This window comes from Mustela nivalis (genome assembly GCF_964662115.1).
Source record: "Mustela nivalis genome assembly, chromosome: 17".
Taxonomy (NCBI): domain Eukaryota; kingdom Metazoa; phylum Chordata; class Mammalia; order Carnivora; family Mustelidae; genus Mustela; species Mustela nivalis.
Genome location: NC_139036.1, coordinates 2,717,798 through 2,729,854, shown reverse-complemented (window position 1 = coordinate 2,729,854; position 12,057 = coordinate 2,717,798). Strand labels below are relative to the sequence as shown.

Here is a 12,057-nt window from a genome sequence, read left to right as displayed (position 1 = left end):
CTTGAATGTGAGCGAGTTAGTCAAGTTTCCTGCACCTGATTATTTGCATCTTTTTCGTGTCCCTGCTTTTCGGCTGAGTGTGTTCAGCCTTCCAGATAGTATATTGTCTTAATACTGTCCAGGAAGGATGCTTCGGGATTGCTTTAAGGATCTGACTTGGGGGGGAAAGGAGCACACAGCATGGGAAAGGCTTTGGAGGTTACATTGTATCCCTGGCCTGCGAACTCTGGAATCCCCATGCATCTGTCCTGTTCTCAGGGAAACACTTCCACCCTGTGAAAAAGAGAGCTGTTTGCTCACAGCAGCCAAAACCACAGAATTATCCCAACTGCAGACGAACCACCGCTCTGGGCGAGGGCATGATATATTTACTCTTGGTTTCCACACCCCAACGCTGGCTACCTTTCTTCTGGCAGCTGTGACTGCCAGGTCTTCAGGGACCCATTGGCAGTGACCCACGACCTGGAATGTAATGGATAGGTTGGCGACACTGTTTACTTGAGCAGTTTATCATCCGGTCCAGGAGACAGAATGTGAGCAGGAAAATGATGGAATACAGGCCGCGGGCGGGTTGGAGCGTGCCACCGAGTGTTACGGACACATACAGCCATGCCTGGCATGGGAGGGCTCACTACTCTTTTTAAAATTTACTTATTTGTTTTAGGGGGAGGGAGAGCACAGGCAGAGGGAGAGAGAGAATCTTAAGCTGACTCCACGCTGAGCACAGAGATGAGGGTGGGGCTCAGTCTTGTGGCCCGAGATCATGACCTGAGCCGGAATCAAGAGTCGGCCACAAAACCGACAGAACCACCCAAGCACCCTGACAGCTCATTATTTTATTTTATTTATTATTTATTATTGTTTAAAAAGATTTTGTTTATTTGAGAGAGAGAGACAGTGCAAGTATGAGCTGGGAAGGGGAGGAGGGACAAGCAGGTTCCCCACTGAGCGGAGCCCGCTGGGGTCTCAAACCCAGGACCTGAGCCAAAGGCAGGTGCTTAACCCAATGAGCCACCCAGGCACCCTGAGCTCACTATTTTAAAAATACAGTTGGGTTGTTTTCCCGGGAAGACTGCCCTATGTAAATGTGTTTTATCCGCTTCGTCCTTCCAGATCAGTGTTTTAAAATGTGATGAGCTTTAGGCTTAGAGAAGTGCCCATGGGTCCTCCCTGCTGCACGTGCCTGCACTCCATGTGCATGCCATCCTTAAGACCCTATAAAGTTGATCCGTTTCGTGTCCATTTTTCAGATGGGAAGACTGAGGTCTAAATAGATTAATGGGTTTCCTGAGGCCCTACAGTTCTTAAGGAACAAAGTTAGGGCTTCAGCCCTGATGACTTGACTCCACGCCTCCTGGACGTCACATGTCACCTTTCCTTCCAGAAGCCACCATGACCTCCCACTTCAGGGGTCTCACGTATTTCCTGAGTCTGCCTCCCGCTTCTGGCCTCCGCCAAAGAGCTGCTATCTGTGGGCCTGCCTGGGGATCATGGGCAGAGGCCGCCCAGTCTGCCAGCTTTCTTGCCTGCTCAGTGTGGACATTTCTTCACTTTCACCCTTGGTTTCCTTGGAAATGCCATTTATTTGTCTCTGTGTTCCTCCTTGGAGGGGCCTCCTTCCTTCCCTTAGTTGTTCGTCAGGACTTTTTTTTTCCCACCTGGAGTCTGGGGATCTTGAATACACTTGGGGATCCCAAAACTTTCTTTGAAAAACAGTCTTTTCCACAGCTTTTCTGTACTTTCTGGCTTCTACTTTGATTTCATTTGAAATCATTCTTTTCCCTTTTAAAGATTTAATGTGAGCAGCTGCCTGATGGTGTGTGGGTTCGGGTGGACGTTGGGCAGCTCCTACTCGCTATCTCCTGAGAGATCCCCCGCAGAATCACCATCTGGGTTTGCACCATTGTGCCCTTCGTGTGGCGTCTGAGACCCCGGGGGTGCCCCGGGGTCCTGCTTCCTGTACCAATAGTGTTTTAGGGGATACTACCCAAGGGAGGCTGGCTTTAAGCTTTCCACCTAACCTAACTTGGCTTGCAGGTTCTCCCTATGGCCCCGATACTCCGTGGCCCTTCGTCAACATATCTAGCCACCCCTTAAAAGTGACTCAGTGTTTGCCTCCCTCCAGGTCCAAGGTCAGCAGCGTCTGCCTCACCGCACATGTTCCCACGTCTGTCTCTCTTGGAAGGCAAGAGGGGACTGGCATCTGGGTAGGATGTCTCCTCTAAAGGTCTCGTCACCAGATGGGGGTTGTAGTAGCTGCTTCTCTCATGCTGAAACAAGCCCACAGCTTAGGAGCTGCGGTTAACTTGCAGTGTCCCTGGCGGGCTCATCAGTGGGCACGTCCCCTCGGCTCTCCCCAGCACACCCAGAATCCCCGGAGAAGAAACATGTTTCCAGATACCTGGGAAGGTCTTGCCCTGAGCTCCTGTGGCTCCAAGCTGGTGCCCCACGCCCATGGACTAGCCTAAAAAATGTTCTCCCTCCCTCCCTTCCTTCCCTCCTTTTCTTTCTTTCTTACGGTTTTATTTATGTGTCAGAGAGACAGCACAAGCAGGGGGAGTGACAGGCCGAGGGAGAGGCTGAGCAGGGAATCTGGGGGTCATCCCACGACACTGGGGTCACGCCCGAGCGGAGGGCCGACGGTGCCCCCGGGGCGTCCCGAGCCTGGAAGGTTCTCCTCGTAACCAGGTTCTCGTGGGACCTTGCGCTCTCGCCGCTGGAGGAGAAGCAGCTCGCCTTAGGCCAGGCTCTGGGTCCGCAGCAGGGAGGGCGCACAGCCCTGGGGCGCGCATCAGCTGCCGCTTCCCTGCCGGGCCTGGGCCCGACCCCCGTGACTCCGCCGGGAAGATCCATGAGATAAAGCACGGAGGGCGAGCACCTGCGGGGGGCCCGAGGCGGGCGCCTTCCGGTTCCCTTGTTCTGAGCAGGAAGAGGAAGGGGCGCCGCACAGCGAGGTCGGCTCCCGGGGGCCCGACGGCAAAGCGTTTCTTCAGCTCCGCGGTCCGCACCGCCCGCACCTGCGCCCGCCGGAACCGCTCCCTGCAGCCCTCCTTTTGTTCCCCCGCTGTCCGCCAGGGGGAGACACGGCGCAGGCTCCCCCTCCCCCGGGGGTGGCTTTCGCTTGCGCGTTCACAGAGCCTCGAGCGCGCCCGGCCGTGCGGGACCCCGCGGCCGTGCGCGCCCGCGAGACAGGCCGGGGGCGGGGCGCGCACGCGCAGAAGGCTGCGCCTCCCGCGTGGCCGGACCCAGTCGGCGTGAGGCCGGGGCCCTGCGGCTCCGAAGCCGAACGTGCAGGGATCGCTTCATCCGGGGCCAACCCTGCGCGGGGGCTTGCGGAAGGCGCGGGCAGACCCGGGTCCGAGTTTCCTTCCCGTCGGAACCTGCGCTGCTGCTCGGCGCCCCGGCCCCCCAGCAGCGAGCGCCCCCCCCCCCGGGAGCCCGCGTCCTGGGGAGCGGCCTCCGGGCGGGGCGGGAGCGGGGGGCCCGCGGCTGCTCTCACGCTGCGGCCGGCGAGGCCAGAGGGACGCCCGCGCCCCTCCTCCTGCAGGTCCCGGGGGCGGGCTGCGGGCGGTGGGCGGTGTCCGCCTGTGCAGGCCCGGACTTCTCACGTCCTTCACCTGGTCGGTGTCCGGGGCCTCGACGGCTGCCAGCAGCCCTGCCTGGAGGTCCCGCGAGGCCGCCCGAGTGTCCCTAGGCTGTGAGCAGGGGCTGGCCGCGGGGACCCGGCCGGCCTGCGAACGCCCTCGGCTCCTCCCGCCGCGCCCAGGGGAGGCCCGCCCTGGTTCGGAGCTGCCGCAGCCCGCGGTCACCACGGATCCGCCTTCTCTCTTCCCCACCGGCCTTCTTCGCCCTCAGCAGCCCCGCCTGCCCTGCGCCTGCGGAGCTCCGGGCTCCTATGGAAGAGGCGGGCGAGCCCAGTCAGCCTGAGTCTTTTCCTCGGTCGTCTTAAGCCTCTACTCCAGCCCGGCCCGTCGGGTCGGGTCCGGAGTCCCACCCCACAGGCGTTTGTAGGGGCCGCATCCTCTCCGCCCCCGGTCTGGGATCCCGGCCACTGACAGCTCACCGAGAAGCAGGAAAGGCCAGCCAAACCGGACATCGTACCTTCAAGGTGAGGGCGAGATCACGCCCTCTCCCCCAGAGGGATACTTCTAGAATACTTTCTAGAAGATAAGCCCACGGATGAGGTGTTTGTTTGTTTTTTTTTTTTTTAAGATTATTTATTTATTTATTTATTTGACAGAGAGAGATCACAAGCAGATGGAAAGGCAGGCAGAGAGAGAGAGAGAGGGAAGCAGGCTGCCTGCTGAGCAGAGAGCCCGATGCGGGACTCGATCCCAGGACCCTGAGATCATGACCTGAGCCGAAGGCAGCGGCTTAACCCACTGAGCCACCCAGGCGCCCGCCACGGATGAGGTTTGACCCTTGCTACTCCATTAGAAACTCACACTGTGTAAGGGCACCTGGGCCACTCGGTTGTTGAGCATCCGACTCTTGGTTTCGGCTCAGGTCGTGAACTTGGCATCATGGGATCGAGCCCTGAGGGGGGTCTCCCCGCTCAGCACGGAGTCCGCTTGTTCTCCCTCTGCCCCTCCCCCTACATGCTCTCTCTCTCTTTCTCTCTCTCTCTAAAACAAAATAATAATAAGAGAAACTCACGGTATTTAGAACTCGGGCCAAATAGAGGCCTTGAGAGCCGCTGGTTTGCAAGAACAGAGGAACTTCAGAGAGCTCCTAACCCATCCGCCCACTGTATTTCTTTAGAAATATACTTAGTGGGGGCCCTCCTGTATGGGACCCGTTCTGCTGTGCGCTTCAGACAATACCAAGACCTTAAATATCCACGTAAAATCCTCCAGCGCCTCTCCCTGTCCTTGGTCTCCCGTCTTCCTTCCGGCCCCCTGGGCCTACCACCAAATCGCTCACGGTTCTTTGCAGACATCACCCTGTTTCCCGCCCTGTGCCTTTCCTCCTCCAGCCTCACTGCACCTTTGACGGGCTGCCTCCCGCTTGCCCCTGTGAATCTCAGCCCAGCTGCTGTGTGTTGGGAAACCTTGGCCCCCCAAGTCTGGGTCAGGAGCACTCCTCTTCCAGAGGTTTCCCAGGATACACGTCTGTGACTACGGTTACCATGTGACCATGTAATTATGAATTTCAGGGCTGGTCATCCTCCCCCAATCCCCACTGCGGCCGCCGACTCTGGGCTCTTTAAAATTCCAGGTTGAACTTACTTCATCCTAAGAATCAGACCCAGATTCTCCTGTGGGCAGCAGGAGAGAGAAGCCATCCTGAGGCCTCCAGCAAGGCGGGTGTGATCAAAACGGTGAGGGTAGTACAAATGGGACACTGAGGCTGTTCCTCAAGCAGATCACTCTTTCAGGCAGCAGGCCAGAGTGAGAGGCATCTCCAGCTAACGGAGGTAGCTGGCCAGGAGACTGAGAGCCATTCAGCCTTCATTCTCAGTGCCAAAGCCCTCGAGTGTCCAGGAGGTTATACAATGATCGGGAGGAGCCCAGGTCACAAATGTGAATATTCTTTTTTGTCTAAAGGATTTTATTTATTTACTTGATAGAAGACACAGTGAGAGAGGGAACACAAGCAGGGGGACTGGGAGAGGGAGAAGCAGGCTTCCTGCTGAACAGAGAGCCCGATGCAGGACACGATCCCAGCACCCCAGGATCATGACCTGAGCTGAAGGCAGAGGCTTTAACCCACTGAGCCACCCAGGTGCCCCCAAAATAGAAACAAAAATCTTTTAAAAATCCCAGGTCTTAGAATTGGGAAAACAGCCCTTCCAATGTTAATGAGAAGGTCTTCAGTACTTCTAGAAAGCAGAAACAAGTAGAAACCCCATTTTCACAGCACGAGATCCATCATACAGATTTCCCTTACGTTTTATGGCCATGAGTATGTGAGTGTTTCTTTGCTTTATTTCTGATCCTTCGCCAAAGCCCAGGCTACTGGGGAGAGCTCTCCCTCTGCAAGCATCGCTTCCTGTGTCCCAGGGACTCTGTCTAGAGGAGCCCCTCCCACAGGCCGACTTGGATTTTCGAGAACCGTATTAAGGTGCCGAACAGAGGAGGCCAGTGGCAGAGGACAGACCCGCTGGCTGGATTCTGAGTCCTGCCCTGAACTGTGGCCGAGCCGAGTGGCCGGTCTCGCACGCCTGGTCCCACCCCGCGCGCGGAGAATGGCTCTCCTAGAAGCTTTCCTTACTGTGGGTCCTGGGCGCTGGAGGGAGTGTTCAGGCACGGGGAAGCTCCCCCAGCCCTGCTTTCTTTCAAGGAGGGGACAGACCCCAGACCCCGGTCCTAGGAGTCTTCCCAGGCGAGGACCCGAGTTTCCCTCTTATCTTGCAAGTGGGAGATCGGAGACCAGAGCGGGGTGGGAGGAGGCTGGCCCTGCAGTGCCGTCCTCCCGACCCTCCCCGTGCAGTGGTTACTCTCCTTTTAAGGGCATTGCTTTTGTTTCTGTTCTGAAAAACAACTAAGGTTTTCCGTGCAGAGGCCTGAGCGTCCCGGAAGCTGGGAGGCAGGAGACCTGCTCCCGGTTTCTGTGCAGCCTTGTAAGGGGGACGGGGAGGAGAAGGAAAAGGGTGGCTGGGGACACTGGTTGGTGCATCCCCGAGCCGGGCCCGTATTTCCCTTACATGAAGGTGGCCGGTTACCTACGTGGGCAGGAGGGCCACCTACAGCTTGAGGAGTGCAGAACAGGGACCCTTGGGGCTCAGGGAGGGGTACCCCTCGTCCTTGTGTGAACACAGCGGGAGGAGGGGCAGAGGGCTGACTTCCTTTGAGCGTCTGACCTTTGACTAAATCACGGAGGTGTTGGGTTTAGGAAAGTCCCAAGGAAGCGTTCTCAGCATCAGGTGTGGTCCCATTTATATGGAATGTTTGCAACCGCAAATTCCTAGACAAGGAGCAGATAAGGGATGGCCTGGGGCTGCAGCAGCTGGTGATGGAGGGCGAGTGACTGCTAATGGGTACAGATGTTCTGAAATTAGGTCACCGTGGTAAAACCATTGAATTGTACTTTTTTTTTCCCTAAAGATTTTATTTGTTTGAGAGAGGGAGAGAGAGAGAGTGCATGAGCAGGGGGAGGGGCAGGCAGAGGGAGAGGGAGAAGCAGGCTCCCTGCTGAGCAGGGAGCCTGACACAGGGCTTGGTCCCAGGACCCCAAGATCATGACCTGAGCTGAAGCCAGACGCTTGACTCAGGCGCCCCTGAATTGTACATTTTAAGGGGTGAAATTTATGGTATGTGGATTATAGCTCAATAAAGTTATTAAAGAAAAGTTCCCCCATGCCCCCAAGAAAAGCAGGTATCAGTGCTGTGTTCTTCTGGGGGGAAACGCTCCCCAGTGGGTTTGGGTTATCAGTGAAACAAGGTCAGGCATGAGCTGATGGTCTCTGGATGGGGGTGATGAATATGGGGGGGGGTCCCTTGTATTGGCCTCTCGACTTCAGTGTGTGTTTGAAAATTCGAATAATAGCGTGTTAAATGAATTTTAAAAACACCCAAACCACCTGAAAACGCTGTGGGACGTGAAAAAACAGAAAGGCGTGGTGGGAGAAGCTGGGTTATCGCACGTGTTACAGAAGGTGACAAGGGACTGGAACCTGGCCCGCCCCCCAGAGGAGTCTGGACTGGCCACAGCGGGCCCTCGGTTTCCACGCCGATTTTCCCATTCTTTGTTCAGGTCTTATTTTGTTGTTGGATTGTTCAGATGGGTGTGAGTGTGGCGAGGTGAGAATGAACTCTGTCCAGTCAGTGAAGAGATTAAATGAAGGGAAATAAAGAGACCAAAACAAGTGTTCTGAGAACCACACGGTAAAACATCGCCCTGTGTGAGGGGCGTGCGCACGTGGTGAAAATGGGGCTCCCTGCTGCGGTGGCACCCAAGTCTTGTCCCCCGGAGACCGTCACCGTCAAGACCAACAGCTTTCATACAGGCAGAATCTATGCGTGTGTACCTGTGTGTGCTCATATACACACTCATCTGGTTTCTTTGCACACATGCCTGTACACACACACACACCCCATATACCCATATGTACACACACACACACATATACCCATTTACATACAAAATATATTTTTTATATACACACACGTGTATGCACACATATATATGAAACACTCTTGCTTTGCTTTTCCCCCCAATTATTTTATTTTAAAGGGAATTTATTTATTTAGAAAGAGAAAGAGCAAAAAAAGAGAGAGAAAGAGTGTGTAAGCAGTGGGGTGGGGGTGGGGAGGGCAGAGGGAGAGAGAGAGAATCTTAAGCAGATTCCACACCTAGCATGGGGCCCCATGCAGGGCTGGATCTCATGACCCTGAGATCATGACCTGAGCCACAATTGAGACTGATTGCTTAACTGAGCCCCCAGACAACCCTCTTTTTTGTTTTAAAGATTTTACTTTTAAATGATCTCCACACCCCACATGGGACTCAAATCCATGACCCCGAGATCAAGAGTCTCGCTCTACTGACTGAGCCAGACGGTTGCCCCTTAAAGGGAATATCAAGGTTTGTTTTTAAATATCACAAAAACACCCCTGCCTGGACCAATCAGAGGGTGGTTTTCAGTGACCAAAGGGAAGCCTCAGCCTTAGTGAAAATAACAGCTTGTAGTGGGGCGAAGGAGGCTGTCTCCTTGCCCCCGGAAGGGAAAAGTCAGTTGCGGCCCTCCCCACACATGTGTGCTCCAACTCTGGGAAAAGTACACCATTTCTGAACGTGTAGGCCCTGTTTCTTCTCTGTCTCCTTGCAGGAGCCGTCGAACACTGCTGGCACACTTTGTCCCTGTGCCGAGGGAAACTGTTGCCTGCACGGCCCACGAGATGAGTGTGCGCACATGTGAGGTCGCCTTTGTTGGGAAGGATTTTCCTTCATGCTGCCATGATTCCCTCCCTCCCTCCCCCGCCCCCGCTCCTTCCTTCTTTCCTGTAAAATGTTGACAGGTTCCCACCCCAAAGTCTTTATCTGACAAAATTAAAAGATCACAATTTTTAAAAAAGGACTTTATTTATGTATTTGACAGAAGACACAGTGAGAGAGGGAACACAAGCAGGGGGAGTGGGAGAGGGAGAAGAAGGCTTCCCGCTGAGCAGAGAGCCCGATGCGGGGCTCGATCCCAGGACCCTGAGATCATGACCTGAGCCGAAGGCAGAGGCTTAACCCACTGAGCCACCCAGGTGCCCCAAAAGACCACAAATATTTTGAAATAATTTAAAATAAAAATATTTCGAGAAAATAAATCTTGTGGGGCGCCTGGCTCAGTGGGTTAAGCCTCTGCCTTCGGCTCAGGCGTGGCCCTTAATCCACTCTATCCTCAGGGCTCAGAGGCCTTGCTGTGCTCTTCCAGCCTCCCTTTCAGTCTAACCTGTTGAGGATTTCTAGCCTCCAGAACCATGAGAAGACACATGTCTGATGTGTAAGCCACCGGGTTGTCTTCTGGAAGCCCTGGCCGACTCCCGTACACAGACATCAGGTTGTTGTTAGCTCCGCAGGTAATTCTAAGAAGTGCCTGGGGGAGCATCAGGGCACAGTAAAATGGTGCCACCACCTCTGGTGGTAAGTCTGGGACCCAATCCGGAGAGATAAGGGCGCCTTGGATGCTGGGGTGAGAGCAGGCTAACCAAGCCTTAGGACGGACGCATAATAGAATTCCAGTGGTCCTGTCAATAATTCTGCCTGCCCCTCATTTCACTCACACAACGTCAGCACTCCAAGTAAATATTTCTTATTTCCTCTTTGCTCGATTTACTCATTTCCTTATTTATTTATGAATTCCGGTATAATTAACATACAGCGTTGTCTGAGTTTCAGGTGTACAGTGGAGTGATTCGTCGGGGAATGCGGACTCCGTTGCCCACCCGGCTCCTTTCTGGATACGATCAGTGTGTTCTCTGAATTTAAGAGCACCCCCCTTTTTAAAAAATCTTTTTTCTTTGCCTGTTTTGTTTCTTAAATTCCACACGTGAGTGAAATCACATGGCTGTTTGTCTGTCTCTGACTGACTTATTTCACTTAGCTTTAAACTCTCTAGCTCCGTGAATGTTGTTGAAAACGGCAAGTGGTCATTCTTTTTCATGGCCGAGTAATATTCTGTTGTAGTTTTACCGTTTCCCTGTTATCCATTCATCGCTGGACGGACAATTCTGCTTGCATAGTTGGGCTGTTTTAATTACTGCAGCTATAAACATGGGTGCATATCCTTTTCCAAATTACTGTTTTGTATTCTTTGGATAAATACCCAGTAGTGGGATTATTGGATCATAGGGTAATTCTATTGTTAATTTTTTTTCGGAGGGGGAAACGTGTACTGTTTTCCAGAGCGGCTGCGCCAGTTTGCACTCCTACAAGTGTACAGGAGGGTTCCTTTTTTCTCCACATCCTTGCCAGCACCTGGTGTTTCTTCTGGTTTTGATTTTAGCCATTCTGACAGATGGGAGGCCGTATCTCGTGGTGGTTTTGATTGGCGTTTCTCCGATGGTGAAGTGCTGCTTGCCAGCTTATGTATTTGCAGATCTCTCTTCCTGTCTTCTGCCCTTTTTAACTGTATTGTTTACTTTTTGGCATTGGGTTTTATCAGTTCTTTGTATATTTTCTATAGTAACCCCTTATTGGGTCTGTCATTTGCAAATATCTTCTCCCGTTCCTTTGTTTTGTTTTATGACTGCTTGGCCACAGCATCGTTTTATATTCCTTGTCTCAAGGGGAAGTTATCTTAACTTGTGTTACTGGATAAGTACATTTTTGTGTGTTTTTAGAACATATCAATATTCACAACAATAGGGGCGTCTGGGTGGCTCAGTGGGTTAAAGCCTCTGCCTTCGACTCAGGTCATGGTCCCAGGGTCCTGGGATCGAGCCCCGCATCGGGCTCTCTGCTCAGCGGGGAGCCTGCTTCCCCCCCGACCTCTGCCTGCCTCTCTGCCTACTTGTGATCTCTGTCTGTCAAATAAATAAATAAAATCTTTAAAAAAAATATTCACAACAATATTCCAAGGATAAATAAGTGTACTTTAGGTTTCAGTAACTCACTTATTTTTTTAAAATATTTTTTAAAATTTCCTTTAAAAAAAAAGATTTTACAGGGCACCTGAGTGGCTCAGTGGGTTAAGCCTCTGCCTTTGGCTCAGGTCATGATCTCAGGGTCCTGGGATCGAGCCCACATTGGGCTCTCTGCTCAGCAGGGAGTCTGCTTCCCCCTCTCCCTCTGCCTCCCTCTCTGCCTACTTTTGATCTCTCTCTGTCAAATAAATACATAAAATCTTAAAAAAAATTTTTTTAAAAAGATTTTGTGTGTGTATTTGACGGAGAGAGAGAGACCCAGTGAGAGAGGGAACACAAGGTGGGGGGGTGGTCGGAGAGGGAGAAGCAGGCTTCCCAAGGAGCAGGGAGCCTGATGCAGGGCTTAATCCCAGAACCCCAGGATCATGACCTGAGTCGAAAGCAGAGGCTTCCCTGACTGAGCCACCCAGGCACCCCTCAGTAATTAATTTAAAAACCTGTGCATGGAGGTTTAGGGATGTCCCTCTACTGTGTCGTGGCACACGTTCACTGAAACAGTCATCATTACTTCTTTTGCGTGTGAATTTTGGTATCCTCTCCCATGTGCTCTGTGGGTACTGACTTCGAACTGACAGGCTTTTCCCCAGGGTGGAGGTGACGTGTGCATTTAATGGTGCCGTGATGCATTAGAATGATCTGGGGGTTCGCCGTTTGAAAGCTGGAGAAGGACGCTGCGTTGTTCATGCTAATGCCCGGTTAGTGGGCGCAAACATGCTGGCATCTCGTGTGAGTGTCGTGGGAACTCGGGAGTTGTTTTGTTGTTTTGATTTGCTTCTGCATGTCCTGCGGTGACGTGCTGGGTCGTGCTGTTATTTTTAAATGTACGGTTATGTCACAGCCAAAGAGAGCCAAAGGGACATGCCTACCAAATGAAACGTGATGCCCGAATGGGATCCCGGGTCAGAAGAGGACGTCCGTGAAGACCAGCGAGAGCTGAGTGAGTTGTGGGCTTCAGCTGGTCAGAGTGTGTTATAATAACAGT

General features: G+C 53.1%; 1 long non-coding RNA gene across 1 annotated transcript; it reads left to right on the top strand.

Moving 5' to 3' along the window:
• Positions 1-3,299: 3,299 nt before the first annotated feature.
• Positions 3,300-8,962, top strand: LOC309851470. The gene is made up of 3 exons (XR_014304791.1): positions 3,300-4,108; positions 5,218-5,320; positions 8,771-8,962. It is a non-coding gene; the product is annotated as an uncharacterized lncRNA (long non-coding RNA).
• The last annotated feature ends 3,095 nt before the right edge of the window (positions 8,963-12,057 follow it).